The following is a 16,756-nucleotide window of genomic DNA, read 5'->3' as shown; positions in this document are numbered from 1 at the left end:
CTAGTTTCTTCAGGAGCTCCCTGCCAGATGAGGTCTGCTGTAGTCTGCGTTGTTGGGAGACTAGTTGCGCCTCTTTCAATTCGTCGAAGGTGTTGTGTAGTCCTAAGGCTAGGAGCTTTTCGGTTGAGGTGTTGTGGGGAAGGTGGAGTGCGGTTTTGTAGGCTTTGCGTAGAATCCCGTCCGCCTGTTGTACCTCACTCTTGATGGGATTGTAGTATGGAAGGGTGTATGCCACTCAGCTGACGACCAAGCTTCTGACCAGCTTGAGTGTGTCCTCCTCTCGCATGCCGTGGCGTCTGTGTGAGATGCGCGTGATCATGCGGGCCACTTGTAGGGTGGATGCCTTGAGTAGGGCGAGGGTGTGGGTGCAGCGTTGGTTTGACTGTATCGAGACTGGTAGTTTCTTGCGGCAGTTGGGCTACAGCTGCCACGGAGCTTACGAAACCACTTATTTATACGTCTGTAGGTTAAACGTTCGCAACTGAGTGGATTTATAAGATAATCTTCAGGCGCCTAAACAGACTACAAAGCGACATAGAGTGCGTTTGTCGCAAATTCTGGACGACAAGTGACCCTTCGCAGGCGAATATCTATGCCTTCTAAGCAATTATTTTTCTCTCGTATTTTCTGAAACCAGTCTAATAGCTATAGTGCCTAGAGAGCAAACGAGTCCAATCACTGCCATATAATAAATTTTACAATAACAAAACAAACTTGTAAAACATTAACATGAGGTTTAGGCAAATCCGCGTAGTTTACATCTCTGCCATGCTGGCTCAATGGCCGAACTTTCGCTGCCACGCAGACACGAGAACTCTATAATACGTAACTCGATGTAAAGACCGTTCAGGCAGACTTTGTTCGGCGCGTGCATTCTGTCGACCGAAATAGTGATAGTTCGCGCTTTCTCTGAGTATGCGAAATGGTACCGACCGTAGCCATGGTTACTGAAAGGTTCAAAATGCACAATGTCAGTCGAATGCCAGTGGAACGCGGGAGCCTGACCTCGGTGATGCGCGCTGAGGAAGAGTGGGTGCCCTGCGCACAAAACACGCGAGTCTCACGCAGAGCGCTCGAGCGGTATGCAACAATAGTCTGTAGCTGCTAGAGCTTAAAGAAACATGGACATATCTAAATTGAATTATGTCTTTTGACGTCTCAAAGCAACTCACCGGCTGTGGCAGACGCTGTAGTGCAAGGCTTCAGATGATATTTCCACCACTTTGGTTTATTTAACGCGCACCAAAAGCACGGTACACGAGCGTTTTTCGCGTTCAGTCTCCGTCACAATGCGTCCGCCGCGACCGGGAGCCGAACCCGTGATCTGGTGGCGCTCAGCAGGCGCACGCCATAGCCATGCACTGAGGCGGCGTGGCGGTTCGCACACGTAAGCCACGTAGGTACGAGCACCGCTCTCTGACATCGGCAGAAGCGTTTAGATTTCACTTTTGTCACAAGGAAGACGCTCGGTGCCAAATACGCGGATGCTGAATGTAAGAAAAATATTTGCAGGTCGGAAAATTGAGTTTGCGAAGGCAGCGCGACATGCCCCCCCCCCCCCCCCCCTCTACTCTTTCGGCGCAAGATGGTCTACCGGGCAACGGATGTATCAAGCGCCATCATAGGGGGTTCCTCCCAAATAATTACCCTTCCCTTCTTTAATCAAGTTTGCTATCTCTCTCGCGCGCGCTTCCAACCACGCTCTCTCTCTCTCTCTCTCTCTCTCTCTCCTGAATAGGCTATTAATGCCTTCCCAGTTGCGGCCAATAGCCGTAACGAAAATTCCGCGTATGCTATTTTGTTGGAGCAGTTCTCGTATGCGCAACGCTGTGGCATTTCTTCAGATATGCAAAACATACGGGGGCGGAAAGAAAGCCATGGGTGTCACTCCTCATTCCTTGAGCGTGTGTACACGCTGAATAGGAAAGGGCTTGGTCGGACATGGTGCATGTTATCGATAAATTGTGGCGTTTCACTCGATCTCAGCTGCAACGTACTCACCAAGGAAAGCAATTAAAGTAAAACAAATAAGGAGCGGAAAAATAAAGTGAGAACAAAGCCGGGTCCTTCAGCCCACACCTTTGCGAAAGCTCAATAGGTTGCATTTGCCATGTAGTCTATATTTAATACATCATGGATGGTGGCCAGCACGTTACTGAAATGGCGATAGTTTCTCTGTAGAATGCGCCTGTGTAGCACCTCATTATTATTTCGTGTGTGCTTGTCTATACTATGTACACTTATCAATTAGCTGTAATTTTAGTAATGAGCGATGTTGCGTCATGTTTCGGCTCCAGTGAGCTATTATGGAGCGTGAACTTAACGCAGTTATATGACTAATAAGGTTGAAAAGGACTGTAATGCTAGAAGAAAATAATGTACATAAGGGCCCCGGTTAAGCACCATGGGCCAGCAGTGAGTGAAATTACGAAGAAGACGCAGGACAATATATAAAAACGCAGGAAATAGAAGGTTGTTACTGGCCATTATGTTCTTGTACAGTCGGAGTCAAAAGTAGAGTACAGCAGGACACGTTGTCGCAGCTGAGCGAGATTCAGGCCTCCGATGGTGTGTCTTTCTTTTACTTGCTTTTTTGCCCATAATATCTTCAATTGAGAAACGTCATTAAATACATATCACCGACTATTTAAGAAATATACTTTAATTTACGTCACCTTGGTTTTAAGCCCTTCTGTCACAACTCCCGATGCAAACTACAAGTAAAAAATACTGGCAATGCAAATGTACTCCATGAAAATACGCCTTCAACGAGTGGTTATGTTTTCCCATCAAACCAGGAGTATTAAGCTGTATAGTTTCTTTCTTTTCCGAATATTTAATCTCAGAAAGTCAAATTAAGCAAAATGCGGAAACGGCAACAGCGCTGAACACGGAGCAAATCAATTTCCTACATCTAAAATAAAGAAAACGGAGCCTGAAGACGACCGCTTGTGGCCTGATTGTCCAACGAGAAGGAATATCCTATATATTGAACATTCAGTCTCGGTGGACATTCCATCTCCGTAGGATATTTCATCTCGGTTGGATATTCAGTCTCGTTGGACATTCCATCTAGTTGGACATATCGTCTTGCTGAATCCGAAAACATTGGCCGCCCCTCTCACCGGGTAAGGATAGCATTTTATACAACTGCTGCTTCAGGAAGGCACATGTAACCGGCAAATAGAGGCCTGAGGAGAGCACCTCGTATTGTAACAAATCGGTTGGCACAGGATCACCAGGGCACCCAAAAGAGCAGCGGAGGTGACCAAAGCTGGAACCAGGCGAGCCTCAACCCACGGATTCCCCTGGTTTCAGTTTTGGTGTCCCCATTGCCCCGTTGGTGTCCTGGAGGCGCCGGCAAAGTACACTAAATAATGACGCGTTGTTTGCACCCTTAATTGTGTATTTGCAGAAATTCGCACTTTGCTGGCGCCCTAGCAAAGAAAACTATGTGGCTTGCATAACACCTCGATTTGCGTGCGAACGAATATTACCGGATTATACTTCTTCAATTACTCTCGAAGATCGAAGCAGTCACTTCTGTAGTTGGATATTCCGTCTCGTCGGACTTTCCGTTTCGGTTGGACATTCCGTCTCGTTGGACATTTCGTCTCGCTGGTCATTTGATCCGTTAGGCATGCAGTGTTGCTAGACATTCGGCCTCGTTGGATATTCAGGCTCTGGTTCGAAGACGACGATGTGCTTACCTAATTTTGCATTTGTAGTTATTATTATTATTATTTTAATGCTTCTTCCAACTGCTCGACTGAATCATGGCCCATCCCTCATTGTGGGTGCGTGCCGTGGTCATCATCATTCACACCAGTATTCCTCGCCGAGAATCTGGTGATCCACACGAATGTTACGTCACCAGCAATCTCGGATTATACGACTAGGCTGCAGTTTATGCATGTTCCCGTTTAAGCTTTCCTGAGCTGACTCCACTGATCCGTATGCTTTCGGCACCTATGGCAAACAGTTTGTGTAAAGTCCTCTTTGTGTGGTTCTCCGGACACTACCTTCCTGAGTGACCCCGCTCCTTATTTTGCATTGCCGCCCCTGAAAGGCCCTGCTTTAAACGTCCTTCCGCAACATAACATTAATTCGAATGCTATATTTAAACACAGCTTTTATTTCTCAAGTTTTCCCAGCCGTCGTCGTTACTTCTCTGCGATGTTTTCCGACAACTGCAACTTTCAAGAAACGCGAGGAATGCCCAACATTAAAATGCGAGGTGACAATGCCACACTTCCGTAGCAGAATTCTGCGAATAAAATTTCAACTTGATCGGTCTGGTTCTTAAAGGGCCCCTCACCAGGTGTGGCCATTTTGAAGTGACATTCGCAGTGCATACAGTGCGCACTAACGATCGTGCCTGCAAAAATTACGCCGCTGCTCACCGCGAAAAGAGCTGAAATTTCAAACCAAACGCCATGCGCCCTTCTCCTCGCGGGCGCCGCCCTCGCAGCCGGAGAGTCGACGTCAATCGCGCATGTGGGCGTACATACTACGCCGTGCTGTAACGTCACTCACAGTGGCACGTGACTTTGATAATTATTCAAGGAAACAGCAGTTATTTGTTTGCTATGTTGGTTAAATAGACGAATTAAAGTTTACAGAAATAATACAACCTACAATTCGAATGTCTGCGTGTCTCTTTTTTACTTCGTCCCGTAGCAAGAGCGATGTACTTCCGTTTCGTCTGCTTGTTCCCGCGTCGTTCAGTCGCGCGCGCAGAGAACGAAACTATGTCATTTCCTACCGTGTTCCCACGCGCGATTATGCTCTGTGATCAGCTTGCGTCTGCCTCAGTATTCGTGCAACACTGCTCTGTACCGCTATTCAGGTGTTCTTGTTCACAGCGCGCAAAATCGTGAGCTTCGCGAAACGAGACACACGCAACAGCTAGCGCGCGAGACCGCCACCGGAAGTGCGCCGCGCAGAAAAAGCGAGAAAGAAACTAAGGTGGAGCCCATGACGTCACGGGATCCTCCAGCTCCGGTATGAGAGAACGCAGGGAAGGAATTTCGCTTGCGGAGGCTAAAAGGGGCAAGTTAAGAGAATGCGTATGTTTTGGTGACGCTCGCCTTCTGAAATCATATGTTCGCGGCGCTTGAAATATTTCTATCTCGGCTACTAATGAACGAATTTAACAAATTCATGCAGTAGAACGTTCCCTAGAGGGCATGTCCAGTGTACAACCAAAATTTTGCTATGTGGCCTGGTGAGGGGCCCTTTAAATTCATATCTGTTTATATTATTAATTTAAGAACTGATGAGTTCCTGCATACCAGCCGCCGTTTCTCCTTCCTCCGCAGAGCTTTCGTCCAATTTCCGTTGAGAGAAGTAGGCTTAACTATTCGGTCATTCCTGCGATGCAGGCGACGCCACGCGGCCCTCCTCCGAAGCAGTCACCCGGTGATGGAAATCTGCGGCGCACTTCGGCGGTTCGGTCTGGCGGTATGCGTGGACGAGCCGATGAGGGAAAAATGGGAATAGTAATCGCATGTGTAGCGTGCCGCAATGCTCTAACCGTGCCGTAGCGAGTGTTCTCTGCTAAGGTATCTTTAAAATGTACTTCAAGACAGGCGTAACAACCTGAAGCACCGCAATCAGTTACGAAGCTCGTTCTACATTTGCATGACACTGAATCACGTACAGAGGGGATTTCACTTGCCTACAGCGATCGAGCCGAGCTCTGCGCAAGGAAGAAACAAATTTTAAGAGAGGTACCGAGTTATGAAGAAACAACTCGAAACGCAAGCGGAAAAGCGTGAAACCCGTTCAGGCAGTTCAGGCAGTCCTTAGTGAAGCAGCTACGCTAAAGTTCCGTTCATTTGCTCCGCCGTACGCTGCTTGAGCTTGAGACGAGCGTGATCACCCCTGTACGTTACGACTTTCGTAAATTGTTGTATTATACAGCCGCCCTTCTTTATGTTTACATTTGAAAATGCACTAAAGTTTGTTTCTTACTGCAAAGGATTAATTTGTTGAAAACAGGAGCGCTTGAAAAACAACTAATGTCTGTTACCGGTATGCGCTTGCGTTTGCTAAGTGTTTGCGAAAGCACAAATATATGGCTTCATGCCCGTGAGCATTTTCAAAGCTAGTAACGACATACTGACCTTTACAGAGCCTGTACCTTCACGTACTGCGGCGTTAACGCATTGCCGCGGGCCATTGATTGCACTCGTCTGCAGGCAGAGCGATTCAACACTGACCTCGGTTTCTCCAATGAAATAGTAAGCTGTTGGGCTAGTTGGTTTGACATGATTTTTGCAAAGGGGAGCTCAGAAGCGTTGCGCAAAAAGGAAACATGTAAAGGAAAGACGCTCACTTCCAACTAAGTATATTTTCAGAGACAAAACCATTTCACACGACCTAAAAAGGATCGGGAAAAAACACAGCGTTGACCTCGTCTTCACAGCTCCTCTGAAGCTTTCTCGGTTGTGCGCCTTTGCAAAACGGCCACAACAAGAACAAGACCTGTGGAAAGAAACACACGAAACCGCTCGCCTCCTGTGCTACCGAAGTAGTATATAAGATACCAGTCGACTGGGGGATAGTTTACATTGGGCAGACGGGGCGCTGTCTAAATGACAGGCTAAGAGAACATCCTTCATTTTTAAAGGCCCTGAGAAACTCCGCGCACGTTCCTGCGCACTGCAGGGATTGTGACTGCAAGCCCCTTTCCGATAAAACCGTGATTAAAAGCAGATCCAAAGCAGACTCGAACGGGAAATGCTCGAGGCAGGCCAGATTCACGCTGGTGCTAACCTTGTTCTTGTTGTGGCCGTTTTCCAAAGGTGCAGAAGGGAGAAAGTTTGAGACGAGCTGTGAAGACGAGGTTAACACCGTGTTTTTCGCGATCCTTTTTTAGTTTGTGGGAAACCTTTTTTTTTTTTTCTCTGAAAATATACTTAGTTGCAAGTGAGCGTCTTTCCTTTCCACGTCTCCTTTTTCCGCTCCGTCAGTGCATGTGATGGATAAGGAATTTACGTTCCTCGCCCTTGGCTCAAGTTTCTACACCACCTCCTCTGTCACTCTCCCCCCGAATACTTTTTTGGAATGACTTTTGTCAGGCCACTTGAACGCGCCGTTGCTGCTATCACCTACACTATAGCTGTCATTATTGATGCAGTTATATAAAATGTAAAATTTTTTTTTTTTACAGTTCTCGATAACAGCGCATGCGCAATAACGTTCCTATGGTTTGTCTCTGAACACATACTTGCCGCAAGTGAGAGTCTTTCCTGTCCACGTCTCCTTCCGCAACGCTTCTGCGCTACCCTTTGCAAAAATCGTCTCTAAAGGACTTGATGCCGCAGCCCATGATGTGACTGGCGTCGAACGTAGCTTCGCCTTCATTTACACACCTTTGCGTCTCTTTGGCGAGAGGTAAAGTATGGTTTGGAGCTAAACTAGAGCGCCTAACATGCTTTGCTGCTCGAGATGCACACGCTTGCGTGATCGCCTTATCACCGTCTCTGCAGCCATTTTGACCTACCGTCGCGTCTCCTCAGGTACCCGCCACGAAACCATTTACTGCTCTTCACAAATTCATTCATGCGCCTGGAAGGTTGCGTCGTTAGGGGTGCAAAACATGCACTTTTTATACCTTGCATTTGGCTTTCTTTTTTTTTTTTTTTCTCAGTGAGAACTTAATCTATCCTCATTGTGTAGCTTGTGCGTTTATTCCTTGCTGCGTGAAGAAATTATCACATTTTCGGGGGCCGTTCTCCATCGGGGTTTATTTGCCATGTGTACGACAACTACAACTTACATCTGAGCTTTTATTTCACTGAAAGACTAAACACTCAGTTTTAAGTTGGCGCACTGTACATTGCTTTCTTTTCTTCGGGTTCTGTGTTTGGCAATGTTCTTTTATTATATGTAACGAAGCATAGCCCATTAGTAGACTGAAGTAAGGCAAGGATCAAAGCAAAGCTAGGAAGACGCCTGGCGTGCACGCCTGCGCGCAGTACACCTTCTGTGTAGTGTTTTTCCTGCTACTCTCCTGCAAACTTTTCCACCACTCAGCCAGCAATCGATTCAGCCTAAGCGCCGCGTCGTAGTGCAAGAGCAAACGGACTTTCCGACGGCCGTCGCTTGCTTTCACTCGCGCAATGCCTTTGTGGGGCATGTATTCCACACGTTCCACGCCTGCGAGCAGTACTTAATCCGGTAAAATTAAACACACCCTTCCGAGTTCACTCGCAACCTTCGCAAGGCTTACAGATAGCTCGGTTGGCAGGCTTCGCGGACTGCTCGAATGATGTCTCGGTTATAAATCGCTATAGTTCAATGATTATGCAGAAATGCTGATAGGCTAACACGTCTCTGCACAACTGTGGATGACATAGGCGCTGAGCGTGCGTCAAATATGTGGCGCGATCGTCGAGCGTAGCTTGACGCTAATAGACGTGGAATAGGCAAAGGCGTTTCTGGAAGCGTTGATCGCATTCCTGGAAAAACGGACGCGGCTGCCCTCCCCGCATTGGCGTCGTGGCGGCCTGAACAGCGAGTTTCTCGAAGAAAGTCACTCCGCGGCGGCGGAAGGTCGCCTCGTATCCACGGCGCGCGTTCCACGCGATCCTTTGTCACTCTGCCCGGATCCAAAAAGACTGCAGGAGAAGTGGCCAGGAAGGGCAGCACTCGCACGCCTCTGGTCGCGAATGACGCAGATCTGCGGTTACAGCCGGCAACGACAGCCGCACGCTGAGAAACGCAGGTGAAAGCGCCAAAGGGTCTGCTCGTCTGGAGGCTTGCTTGCGAAGGGGGTGGGAGGGGGGTGGACAGAGAAGGGAGGGAGGGGGGGAAGCTCGTGATTTATCTCGGTCGCGCTCATGTGCGCTAGCCGCCAACTCGCGCGTCTTCCGGGAAAGCATCTCGCGCCGGTCCCGAAATACGGGCGCCCCTTTCGCAGCCGTTCGGAGCTCCTTGGCGGACGCAGAAGGAGAGAGCGCCAGTCGGCGTCGCTAGCGCCCGGCAGGGAGTAGCGGTTTGTGCCCTGCGCTTGTATGCTCCTCGCACAGAGGCGACCGTGACCGCCTAATGGTCGCCGCGAACTGAACGGTCGCGAAGAAACCCACACGGCTCAGCCAAGGTGCCTCAAACTGGAGCAATGCGGCTACGGCCCGTTTGCCACCCTTGGTTCGAGAGATGCACCTCGAAATGCCGGCTGAAATGTATTCATGAGCAACTCTGAGTTCTCCATCTCTGTTGTATCCACCTAGGGACACGAAAAAAAAAAATGCTCATCGCAGGTTGCACAGACGCACGTGTAGAATACCGTTAACGCAAAGTACCGGCAACGTCGTCACGCGCCGCCAAATTACAATGCTGGCTGTAAAGTCGCAGTCTATTGCTTGATTTCCACTATGAATGTGAGTGATAGCGCTTTCTCAGAACAAATGATAATAGGCCTCATTTATAGTGTGTACAGCTAAAGTATAAATGCGCGCACGTTAAGCGTACTGCGTTTAAAACGTAGAGTACCTATATGACAACTCAACGACAACAAAGGCGTACTTTTACGCCAGGTATACTAAAAAGAAGCAATACGTGGTAGAGGCAAAAATACATACAGCTTTCATTCAGTGTAGGCACATGCAATCACTTAGAGATGTCCCCGCCCAGCAAGAAACACACTTAACCAGTCAAGCACATAAATTAGCAAAGCTAACTAGACAACAAAATAACTCCTTCGCTGCTAGCGTAATGTGTGGAAAACAGCCCTAAGAAAGCATTGAAGATTGACAGTGCAAAACTGACAGTGCGAGAACGGTATATGAAGAAATACATTGAGATTCTATTTCCGGAGTACATGCACCGACTCTTTTATTCGTTGCTCGCTCTTTCTGTGACGTTAAACGAGCTTTCTCAGACGGTATAGCATACGTATAGCCGCTGTACCGAAAGCAGAAAGGGCGCTGCAGAGAGGGTAAAATCTTGTGCGGTAATACATTGGTACGCATATCCGATATAGCGGTCCGCTGGCTTATTGCCTTTTTTTTTTTTTCGATGATGTCTATTTGCTTTAGCAACGCCCCGACAGGCTGAGGTCAATCCAACATCGTCTATGCGTCCTTGTGTCTACATCACCTATATCGGCGAAGGCAAACTCTGGGGCACCGCTTGGCGCGACAGGTTAAACGCGTGTGTACGGGCGTCGTGACGCCAGCGACGCCGACGGAGAAAAGTAGGAAAAAAAAAAAGGAAAGAACATTTCAAGGTCAAAGGCGCCGACCAAGGTCAGCCGCTTTCCGTTCCCTGGACGGTGGCTTACAAGCCGCTACTACTATCCGCAGAGTAAGAAATTAGGCGGAGGAGAAACTCACTCCCCCCACGCTCCTGGTTCCAGCAGGCGTCGTCGCCGCTGCCGACGTGGACGACGACGCACGTTCCGCTGGAAGGAACGAGCTGGTGAGCGCGCTCGGGAGCCGCGCCAGGGCCGCTTTTCGCGAGAGAAAAAAAGGGGGCCAGCTGCTGCCCGAGTGACGGCGACCGCTCAAGGGTGGGGGTTGTGATTCACCCGCGCCGAGAGTAAGAATGCGCGCGATTTTCATTCGCCATTCGCAAATTGGAATGCAGCGAGGCGGCCTCTCTGGCAGCCTCGTGCCCTTGACACAGCCGCGACACGAAGGCCAAGGACTAGAGCAACGCAGGGCTTCGCGCGGCTCAAGCGAAGTGCACCTTCAAATGTTGCACGCGCAAGTTGCGTTGGTACGCATCGTTTCTCGAGGAGGCAGTGGGGATTGTGTGGATGGCTACGTTTCCTATCATTAATCCATTCTTTAGCAGGTGGGAAGAGTCACGCAAGTCAAAAGACAGCAGCAATCGCGAAGAAAAGCTTTAGTGTCTATGATATTCTTTAAAAAGTGTATCGCACCTCTGCACTTTGTCCATTCATGACACCCCCAAATTTTACTGCCGTTTAGTTAGCCGCTACCTGCATATCCACAATACAGTCGCTCTTTCAACTCCATTTTGCCATTCCATGACTGCTGTATGCACTCGATTTTCCCCCGTGTCCTTCCCTTCTTTCTTTTTCTTTTCTTTTTTATTACTAGCACGCCTTGTTCTTTACGACGTTGTGAGGGAGTCTAATGGGCTAGCAGCGCGGGCAGAAGTGCAAGGCAATTCTTACAAGAAATAAAATGAAACGGGAACGACAGCGCGCGTGCGCCAAGTATCGGGACAATGGGCCCCAGGAAAGCGGCACCGTCAGTGCTGGTGTTGGCGCCACAGGAGCGGCGGCCTGTTCGCCAGAGAAGCGCTGCGCCGTGGCTGGAAAATTGTGCCCCACACCCGGCGGCTGCGGCGCTGGTCCCCGGAGGATCGGCCGCCTACCGACGCGGCCGGCTCTGCTTCCCTGGTTGGCAGCGGTCCAAGGTCGCACCGCGTCACGAGTCACACTGCTTTCTTCGTGTCCGCCATGATTTCCCGTCTTTCGTTCAGGGGCGTTTCGGTTTGGCTGCTCTTGAGAAGCGGCAGGCCGCGTTCCCGGGCCGTCCACCGCGGTTCCGGCCAAGGCCTTGCCGCTGCCGCTGGTCGCGTTGGTGTGATCGCGAGCGTGCCGCGAAGCTGCCCAACGTCCGAAGCACGCGCCCGAAACGCTCCTGGCAGAGTGTGCAGAGGTGATGGCTCAGCGCCTGCCCGAACGACGTCCGGAATGCGGCTTCACGGCTGGGCAACGGCCATTCGGCATTACGGCCGGACGAGAAACGAAAGCCCTGGGGCGTATACCAAAGCATCTGTCTATGCGTGTGTGTGTGTGTGTGCGTGTGTGTGTGTGTGTGTGTGCGTGTGTGTGCGTGTGTGTGTGTGTGTGTGCGTGTGCGTGTGTGTGTGTGTGTGTGTGCGTGTGTGTGTGTGTGTGTGTGTGTGCGTGTGCGTGTGTGTGTGTGATACGGTGCTATGTGAGCGCGCATGTGATTACATTTCTTTCTTTCTTTATGATTTCGCGTATAACTATATGGCTGAGCTATGCGAGCATCCTTGTAGAGATTACACCGTAAAAGAATGGTGCCGCAAATGGCCACTCAAAGGACGTGAGTTTCTGCCTCTGCCTACCTGTAAGCTGAAAAGCGGGACTGATGTTCTTCTCAATGTTTTCTGCGAATCCTTGGCGACATGCTCTAACGAGCATATCACACGAGTAGCACCAGAACCGGGTGCATGCTGAACCGGACAATGAACCAGGTCAACTGCTGGCCTCATATTGGGCCAGCGTGGCCTTTCGCAGGACCGGTGTGATCCAATGTTGGGCTGACATTGGGTCCGCTTTTATGTGGCAGAGTTTGCAATTTTCCTTGTACGCTTGCAATAGAGGACAGAAACGGGGGCTATGTGATAAAAGAAAAGTTAGGTGTTAGGCCACAGCACGTTACACCAGTGAACACGTAGTGAATCAATTAAGAGCCGAATTTTTATGCGATCGAAAAGCGCTGAACTTGAGACGACACATAGTTTCGATATATGACTTTTCCCAAAGTAGTAGGTCTCATTTATATAAAAACAAAGATAACAGACGTCATTATGTGAAGTGGAGCGACAGGAGATTTCAAACACATTGAATAAATGGCTTCGCAGTCCCTCTCACTGACGCTGGCATGTCACCATTGCTTGAGCTATGTTTTTTCCGTAGGAAATTAACCTGCATACGTTTTCACTTGTAGCGCGACGACGACGAGTTTTGAGATCACAGAGCTGTTTACGATCGATATCTCCGCACTAATTACCGATTCCGTTGGAACGCTTGGTGCACAAGAGGTCTTTGCCAAAGGGAATGGAGACGCTGGAGTGACGCATACGGTTTGAAGAAATTCCATGGTGCTCAGGGGCAGCTTTATTTCCGTGAAGGTTAAGAGCGCAACAGTATTAAGGGCACGGATATGTAAACGTTGGAATTGTAGTTTAACGTTATCAGCGCGCACCACTTAACAGCTCCGCTTTTTAAGTATGCCTTGAGCGTACGTTTCTACGCGCTGTATACCAGGTGTTTCGGCACAGTGATCTTAAAAAATCACCTGTGGCATATATCACTATTATAAGGATTGATATGGACTGCTCAAGCAGGCGCACATTATTTGCGAAAAAATAAGAAAATCGAAAGGCACATTCAGCTAATTAACAAAGATGTATTCATTAAGTTTCTAACTAGTTACCGTATGACATATAATGGAATTTACAAAGTGTAGTCAGGGAGTTCGCAGGGCGGATCCAAGTAGAAAGAATCCTCAGGGTGACACTAGTTTCGAGATATTAATTCCCAGACTTTGCGAAGAAATACATTGGCGGTTCAGTTACTTTTGTGCTTCAGCGCATAAAACAGCGTTTTGTTTTAAAGAAAGTATAGCGCAACGACAGTGTATTTTTACCGAAAGTGCGATGGCGCATATCTCGAAAATTATGTCATCTACAGAATTATTTTCAAGTTGATGTGCGTTCCAGTTTCACCGGCTAAAATTTGTAAATTGCAATATGCCTGTGCCATAAGGTAACTAGATTTAAGTAGTGACTTCTCGTGAATTAGTCGACTACGCATTTCAGTTTCTCACGCAAGTGATGCAGCCCTCTTTGGGTAGGCCAGATCAAGGACTTGAATTTTGCTACCTGTCACAGACGTTCGAAAATTCGTATTTGCAGACACGCCTGCTATTTAGTCTCGAGCGCACCACTGAGTGAGAGCTCATTTTTTTTTCGCGCCTCGGGCGTCATCCGGTTAGCGGCCGTCGGCGTCCCTCTTCCCATCCACAGCGAGAGCGAAAGAAGCGCCACAGGAAAAGTGGACTCAACGAGCGAAATTGCCGAGCAACCTTCCTCTCGTCTAGACAGCTGCGCGGCACAATCGCCTGCGCACGCAAACGCGCGGTAGCAACGAGCATCGATGAGCACCGATGTGGGCGAGGTACATACATGCCGCCGCCTGAAAACTAGAAGTAGCTGAACAAAAAATTACCAGCGAAATTTTCTGTGCCTGCCCTCGCCGTGCTTAGCGTGGCTGGGTTTATAGCCGAGTAAACTGGGCTCATCTTGGAGATGGTGTAAAGGGAAAGAATTCTGAATGATATTTTCGGCTCTATCATTTTTTTGCCTTAAATAAAGGTCCGGCACCTCTGAACCCTAGAAAAAGTACTGGCAAGCCTCGGAGTTCCCAAGTGATACGTTATAATAGCTTTCCTTAAGCCGATTTCGGTTTCGTATCCCAAGCGGTTACGGTGTCGCGTCGTCAAGGCGCCGAAGGTGGTCACGTGGGAACAAGGCATTGCGACGTTTTGACACTTACTCCGTCTGGCGCGGTCGTCTACTGTGCTGCTACTTCGACTAGCAAGTATCAGCATAGGTGGGCGGCCTTCATTTTCAAGCCTACCTGCAACGAAATATCACTTTTGCTAATTCTTATATATATATATGAACGAGAAGAAAGGGGGTTAACCGAGAGGGGCCCGGTTTTTATTAGTCATATCATAAGAAGCCAATAAACACTGACATCAAGGACAACTTACGGGAAATTACTTGTGCTTAATAAATGAAATAAAGAAACGATAAATTAATGGAAATTAAAGTGGATGAAAAAACAACTTGCCGCAGGTGAAGCCCTCTTTCAATACTGAAGCCCTCTTTCAATCTTGGCGAAGCCGCCACGCCAATAACGCTGCTCGGTCGGCTTTTCAACGCGACGAAGAGTCGATACCGTTATCAAGGACAGACACCGCTAGGAAACTTCGAATGCTCACCCCGTATATGGCATTCTCCATGTGGAACACACCAAGTTTTCTAAGCAACCGGCTGCACCACGTTGACTCCGCCTTCGCGTCCCAGTTGGACGCTACCGACGCGAAGCTACCCTGCTTTGTCGAATATGGCTAGGAGTAGCCTTTGCGAAGTATTTTGCATTCCGAATCGGATGGGCCAACGACGCCTCCTGTGATGACTGTGGTAGCCAGGATGCCCTTCAACACCTTCTCCATGACTGTCTTCGCTACAATTTACAGAGACGATCGCTCGCAACCGCGATAGCGCGCTCTGACCAAAGACCTTTAACTGAGGAAATAATTTCAGAATGCCGATGTCACAAGCCATCGCATCAGAGGGCGACGAGGGCACTGTTGCAGTTTTTAAGGACAACAGACTTGGACAAGCGGCTGTAGCCTGAACTGATGTTTATAGTGCTACAATGTTAAGAAAGGCCCGCTGACTTGCAAGTTTTGCCAACAAGTTGCGACCGCGGGCGGCAACTTTTACTGAAGCGTCACCGCAAACCTCTAGCCAGGGCGTGACTAAGTCGACTGTGTGTCGAGAACAATACGCGCGTCCTCAACTCTCCGTCGCTGGAGCCGAGTTCGACGAAGCAGACTTTGTGCCTGCACTTGCCACCGCCGCCTTGGTCTGCCGCGAGCGGGGAAGCGCCGCTGGAACGTCGACGGAAACCCCTTCCCACGCACCGTTCTTGCAGTAAGCCCCGAGTTCTACGAAGTCCGTGTGACGTCGTTTCCGGACCATGAACCTGTGTGTGTGTGTGTAAGTCGTCCCGCAGAAAGGCGGCTTGTTTACGATGACTGGACGAACGTTTCCGTCACCTTAGAATCGAGGGGGGGGAACCGAGTGTTTATAAACCGCTATGGTGCGGATGCTCAGGACACTCTCTCAAGCAATCATGTTAGACTGACGCTCTCTCAAGCAGTCATGTTAGACTGACGTACTTTCTCTCGCAGTCATGCTAGACTGATGAACTGCATGTAAATACTGTAAATAAGCCCATATTCCTCGTTCTCGATGAGAAGCAGTCCTTCCCTTCATCAACGTCCTCAGCGTGGATAATTTGGACGACGGCATGGGCCAGCTACCTTCTAATTCATGCCGGACCCCAATCTTTACAACGGGTTACGAGCGATGGGATTGAGCCCCCAATCCTAACAACAAGTGCTACTGGGCTGTGCGGTGACAGTATGCGGTGACAGTGACTGACCGTAATTGTGTATCTGTGCTCCCTTTCTTTCTTTCTCGCTACTTTCCTGTCCTTTTATCTCTCCCTCCCCTCTCTCCCCAGCATAGGGTAGCAAACGGGAAATTCCCCTCCGGTTAACCTCCTTGCCTCTCCCCTTTGTTAGGGTTGGCGTCGGACACCACGGGCGATACGTCATCCCCCTACCTTCTACTTGGTCGGACACCACGGGCGATACGTCATCCCCCTACCTTCTACTTGGTCGGACACCACGGGCGATACGTCATCCCCCTACCTTCTACTTGGTCGGACACCACGGGCGATACGTCATCCCCCTACCTTCTACTTGGTCGGACACCACGGGCGATACGTCATCCCCCTACCCTCTACTTGGTCGGACACCACGGGCGACAGGTCGTTCCCCCTACCTTCTACTTGGTCGGAGCCCACGGGCTACAGGTCGTTCCCCCTACCTGCTACCAGGCTTCGTCGAAATGAGGCTTGACTTCCCCTGCGAAGGTCAACGTCAGTCAGCTTGCGCACAAAGGGCCTTCTCCCCGGATTCGTCGAAAAGAGGATGGACTTCTCCTGCCCGTGCTCGGTAATGCAGGAGGAGGGGCCCTCTCTCTGTGCCTGTCACGTGACATCGACGGAAGCAAGATCCCGCCCACACTTGTAGAGAGCCTATTTAAGGGGCTCCGAAATGTACTTTTATATACTTCATGCTTTTCTTATTTTCTTTCAACTACCTTTGAATAAACCATGCAAGTTTCGCACTAGCAAATCGTCTCGCCCTTGCTTGGT

This window comes from Dermacentor variabilis, chromosome 1 (genome assembly GCF_050947875.1).
Source record: "Dermacentor variabilis isolate Ectoservices chromosome 1, ASM5094787v1, whole genome shotgun sequence".
NCBI lineage: Eukaryota > Metazoa > Arthropoda > Arachnida > Ixodida > Ixodidae > Dermacentor > Dermacentor variabilis.
Note: the sequence above shows the minus strand (reverse complement) of the source record.